This window comes from Micrasema longulum, unplaced genomic scaffold (genome assembly GCF_059751315.1).
Source record: "Micrasema longulum isolate JH-2025_06_02 unplaced genomic scaffold, ASM5975131v1 h1tg000838l, whole genome shotgun sequence".
NCBI classification, from domain to species: Eukaryota; Metazoa; Arthropoda; class Insecta; order Trichoptera; family Brachycentridae; genus Micrasema; species Micrasema longulum.
The window spans coordinates 70227-76226 of record NW_028278030.1 but is presented as its reverse complement, the minus strand read 5'-3'; the positions used below and the strand labels follow the sequence as shown (position 1 = coordinate 76226).

Sequence of the window (6000 nt, the reverse complement as noted above, 5' to 3'; positions counted from 1 at the left end):
TATTGTTTAAAAATATTTTTTTGGATTTCTGTTCAATTCTATTATAATTTTACTACATTTAATTACGTGAACCCTTAAAACATAATATAATGATATTTCGGCTTGAAGTAAAATGTTATTTTTATTTTATGAACGTTGATAAATAAATAAATAATTGTTACTTAGTATATATTTCAGTACCTACCTATTCAATCATCGTGCTATTCAAAATAACAATGTTATTGATTTATTTATTCACGGTGTAATTTTTTTATTTACATAAAAATTTTAAGACGTAAATTTACTTTATTAAAATGTCATAAAAACGTATTCGTAGATCACCTAAAGCAAATGTATTATAATATTATTACAAATAGCTAGCAAGACTGAAAAGCAAGAAGCAAGTTATTATACTTTCACAATAGATGTCGATTTGCTCGACATTTTTAGTTCTAAAACTCAACGCTAGATGCGAACAGTAGCATTTCAAAAGTGTTGGGAATTTTAACACTCCGCGCCACGTGAACGCGTCTTTGTGACGTCACAATATTGATCCTATGAACGATCGTCTGTCGTCTTTTAAAGACGCCATCTTGGCAAACTGTGAAAAAGTGGCCGAGGTGATAGTTAACATTAAAATCCGCGATCATCCTAGCTTGGATCGACTCAATTGGATTTATTCCTGTTTATTTATTGTACACCCTTTGGAACGGACCAAGGTAATTGATAATTTTTCGCGGACTTACCGTATTATAACCATAATTTTATCATTGTTATTACTGTGAATAACTGCCGATTATATTTCATAGTACCGTTATTTTGTCTAGAAATAGTTAATTTATCTCTGCTGGTGCTTACGATATAGTTTAATACATCGCGTAAATGATTACTGCGTTTTTATTCGCGATAAATGGTGGTGTGAATTGCATTTCTAGACAATATAAGAGTGTCAATTGAAGGGTTGGGCTAGTAGTCTCTTGGGGTCAGCATCCTCTGAATATAAGATATCTTTACTGCGCTTTTGACGATCTGTGGGTTCGGAATTGCATCGCTTAAGTTTTAAATTTCAAATAAACGCTGATTTGTGCTTCGCTTTTCCAAGAATTTGACGTGAGTGAACCTTTCATTTTCCTTCTTTGTTTATAGGACATCGGAATTTTTATTTTATCTTCTGTTTTTACAAGTTTCAGCCGCCTGCCGCATTTATATTGTTTTTAAAAAGTGATTCAGTGATTTCTAGCAGTTAAAAAACAATTTTTAAATGTGTGAATGTTCATTTTATCGAAAGGAAGTAGAGTTTTTTCGATCACCATTCCAAAATGGTATCGTTCTTTTTTTCTTCTCATGTCTCGCTTTTATCCATTATTTAGTCTGTTGGTAACAGTAAAACATAGAACATGTTTCAACAATGAACATTGTAAAATAAAATAAATAGCTTTAGAATGCAATATGTCTGCCTAATTATTCACGAAGCATTCTACGACCATTTTCTCGGACGATCGTGTATCTATTTTACCGATTAATGTTTTGTTCGTTGCTTACATAAGTTTAGTCTGCGGAAAACGATTCTTTCAACCTTAAAACATTCTAAAAGTGCTATAAAATTGCGAGTGTTTGCTCGATAGGCCGATTTTTTCACTTAACCTTCAATTTTTCGCGATAGGCCTAAATGTGTCATATTTTCTTCTTCTGTTCCTACAAAAAGTTATCAGTGCGTGTTTAAAATCGACATATAATCGTTTAAAGTGATAATCAGTGTGTGAAAATTAGAAAACAAATTCCTTTGGATTATTTCAATTGTGAATTTTTCACCAAGTGAAAGTATAAAAGTGGAAAAAAATGTAGAATGTCTCCAGTACAGTAGCAAGCTTAAATTCCATACAAAGGTTAGACTAAAAGAATCATGGATAACAAAACAAAACATGCGAAAGTATTTATTTAAATGTATTAACAATCAATGATTCATATTTGTAAACTAAAATGCTGCTTAACTACAGTTGTTCATGCTATTTTTTTTTGTTATCAAATAAAGCCATTTTATAAAATATATTACACAGATTCCCTCATAAGATAAATAATTGGTGAATTTCACTGTTTTTCTATTCTCCAAATTGTAATCAGTGTTGCCACACTCAAAATACTGAACCTTTTCTTGATAGGAACTGCTGACTGACGTAAATGAAGATTTTTTTTTGAGTGTGGTATAATTTATGAAGTGGCTTTTTTCGATTCACAAAATAGCCCACAGTATTTTGAAATTCACTCGGGAGGTCAATGAACTGTGTCTGTTTGCCTGTCTGTATCAATATTTGTAATTGGACGAAGGTCAGAGGCAGATAAGGAGAAATAATTTGTAGATCGAAAATGCTAGGATTTTTTCGCAAAGCAAAATATCTACAAAAGTAAAATTTTCAGGAGAAGTGTTTTTATATGATAAAAAATATCTACTAGGATTTTGAAAATAAAAATGTAAAAAGGGGCTAGAATTCTTATTGTCCATGCGCTCTGTAGCTGCAAGACGTTCTGTTATCTAGCTCATATATATATCATAATTGTAATATGCACTGGCTGCGTTTTCCACAGAGGGTCGAATACAAACTCTGTTGGCTTATGTATAAATCACTGCACAGCTCTGCTCCGGAATATCTAAGGGAACTATGCATTCCAAATGAACTAGCTGACAGGCATCTCACGTTTAGATCAGCTACGTCTACAGCGAGAGGAAAAGTTATTATAAAAGCAGGCCCTGTGGCATGGAATGCCCTCCCAGCAGAGGTGCGAGGCTGTGAAAGTAGTGTGATGTTTCGGAAAAAACTTAAAACCCACTTGTTCTCTAAATCATTCGAATGAATCCGTAGCATGTGACAACAAAATAAATTGTTTTAATTAAATTACAAATTTAAAAGCTTCAATTAAATTTAACAATAGAATCACTATGTAAAGCGCCCTTGAGGTATTATATTACGAAAATGGTGCTATATAAGTTATCCATAATAATTATCAAATCCAATTCGACTCACTGTAACTTCGCACACATCGTTTTACTAAAATTTTATTCCATACACATCTTTAACCACCGGTCCACCGAGAAAGCGGCTTCTTTTGCTATATAAAGCATCACATTTACATAGAATGCGTATAGGTGTTATCATTTGCACTGCAGAACCTACATCTAGAAATTTCTGAAAAGTTCATTCTAGCAATGTGTTTATTCAATCCGCAGTGCCCGGTAGGGGCTCTAGTAATAACCCTCGCTCGGTTTCGGCTAATTTTCACCAAGTCCAAAGCAAACTTTTAAAAGTACACCTTTATTAGTTCATTTGCATGATATACCGGGTATTTTTTGCCAGAGCATCATGTTCCGCTTCCAGACCCATCATTTAAGCTCATATTCATTGAAACTAATGCATATTATTAAATCAGGATCATCAAAAAACGTATATTCTATAGTCCTTAAAATATAACTTGATTAAAATGACAGCTGCCAAAATAATGTGACTTCTTCTTGCGGTGCCATGTCAGGTCCCCCCAACCTTGGCCATCACCACAGCGAAAGCATCTCGGTCCTGCGCTACTCTGTGACTAGTGATGGAAATTTACTGATCACTGACCACGTACCGTTTAAATCGATTTTATTAGTTTTTTTATGCAAACATGAAACTCTGTTTCCGAAAATTGATATAAAAATGCAAAAACAAGCCTACTATAGTGTTTTTAAGACAATTATTCACCAAAAAATAAGGCATTTATACTTTTTTTTTATGAACAACATTAAATGAATTAGTAAGAACGTCGTTAATAATTAGGTTTATTTTTAGTTTTAAAGCTGATTTTATATAATTAGGTTGATTTATATGTCAAGCATTGTATTAAAAAAATAAATTAACATGCCAGATAGTAATGATTTTTCTTGCGTCAATAATATACGGACGTTACTACAAAGTTATGTCGTCACTTTTGCTGACAACTGTCAATCTAATCGAGCTATATTTTAAGGACCATAGCTGAGAAATGATTTTCACGAATAATGTTATTCCTATGCAATTCTGCAGTCTTTGAACAATGGATCTGCAAATGGTGTCGCCATATGTTACGAGCATCCAGCTGAGACAACATTCTAGTTTTGTGCATAGTAAATAATCATATCTTTCAATTTTTGTTCTAAGTATACTTTTCAATTGTTTTGTTCAAATTACAAGTGCTAACTGCGTACTGCATTTGCAGACATTTCACCTTCATTTGTACTGTACCGCTTTATATTTCCTCGTGTTAGTGCGGGCAATGTCGAATGTGAATCCTTTTATTTATTCTCAGTTCACAAACGGTAAATGATATCACAATATAAATACAATTTATAACACTAAACATCTTTCACCAATTATATGTGAACACCAATAGTCACAAAAGAAAAATTAAAAATTATGTATAGACCAAAATTTTGTTTTCATCATATGTTATTAAAGCATTTATTAGAATTGCTGCAATTTATACAATCGAATATAATTTCACTAGATTATTAATAAAGTCTCGTAGTAGTAATAAGTTTTTTTTAAATATATATCAATAAATTATAGTAATAATAATCACAATAAAACAACATAAATAAAAAATAATGCGTACTCATAAGAGTTAAATAATTAGTGTATCCGTTTTATTATTGTTGTACGTGTTAGTTAGGGTGAGTATATATATTTAGGGTGTGTGAGGGTTTTAACCGGCTAAAGACTGAGATTTCCATATTCATTTCGCAAGGAAGTTCTCCTCCAAATCATTTTTTTTATGTTTCTCATTACATAAAGTCAAAAAACAATTCTTGCCTGCACTAATGGGGAGATATTTTCTTTAACAAACATTCCTAAAATTACCTCACAAAATATTACAGATGGGCCGATTAGCCGACTGGCCGACTAGTCAGTTGCAAAAAGGCCGACTAGTCGGCCAAGCCGATCATTGCTTTCGGTAGAGTTCGTGTGGCATCGGCAATTTTCGCGGCATATTTATTAGTTCGTATTAACGATGATAAGTCAAGTGCAGCTCGTGAACTGCACTCCTACTGTGCGTTACCGTTGATAAATCGCAACGATGACCCGTTTGAGTGGTGGAGCCGTAGCAGTTCTAGATACCCCGAAATGTCGCACCTCGCTTAAGTGTACCTTTGTTGTCTAGCCAGCTCCGTTTACAGTGAGAGACTGTTCTTCGAAGCTGGAAATATATATGAAACAAACAGAAATCGAATTCTGCCAGAAAGGGCAGAAACTCTAGTTTTTTTACATCAGAATTTGCCTTTAATTAAAAAAATATAAATAATTTAACTAGAGTAACATGCTCTTAACACATTTTGTTTGCCATTTTTTGTTAAATGATACTCACTGTGACATAACTGTGTGTAACATACTTTTATTTTTAGGTTAGAAACTAATAATTGACTCATTTGAATTGAATAAATATTTAATTTTAAATGATTTATGTTACAAAACCAAAACTGTGATTCTAACACAAACAATAAATAGGTTTCGTACGTTCTTGATTCAGAGTTGTAAATGCTCTCGTATAGAATTGATTTTTTTGTTAAAATTACACTAGTATTACATATATTCAATTATTGAATACCAAAGGAAGAGTTCCTATTCCTAGATTATATTAAAAAACTGTAAAGCTGAATCTATAATAAAAACTATTAATATAGGTTACGATTACATTTCAATCACCCTATTTTAAGCACAGAAATACAAATAAAGTAAACAGCCGACTAATGCCGACTACAAATATGGCCAGATAGTCGGCTTTCCCGACTAGTCGGTACATCTCTACAAAATATACATACTTCAAATATTAATGTTGCATTAATAAATCGAATGCATTGTTCGACTGGCCAAGATAATCATATTGATAGATGTGGTCAAATGTAATCCAATATCATGGCAGTTGCCTCCATGTCATTAAATTAATACGTGATGTTATCTTTGTACTGAAAACATTACCATATATTTAAACAACATTAACAAATAAATTTAAAAAATC

At 32.4% G+C, this 6000-nt stretch overlaps 1 protein-coding gene across 6 annotated transcripts in view; it reads left to right on the top strand.

Annotated features, from left to right (window-relative positions):
- Positions 1–488: 488 nt before the first annotated feature.
- The window catches only part of LOC148278705 (uncharacterized), a 46450-nt gene continuing 40938 nt past the window's right edge, over positions 489–6000 (top strand). For 4 of the 6 annotated variants that reach the window (XM_088230988.1, XM_088230989.1, XM_088230990.1 and 1 more), the window contains exon 1: positions 489–698. The gene's annotated coding sequence lies outside the window, so the exon portion shown is untranslated. Of the gene's footprint in view, positions 699–969; positions 1090–4180; positions 4304–6000 lie in introns of those variants that run through there. The other 2 variants (XM_088230986.1, XM_088230987.1) reach the window with 2 other exon arrangements.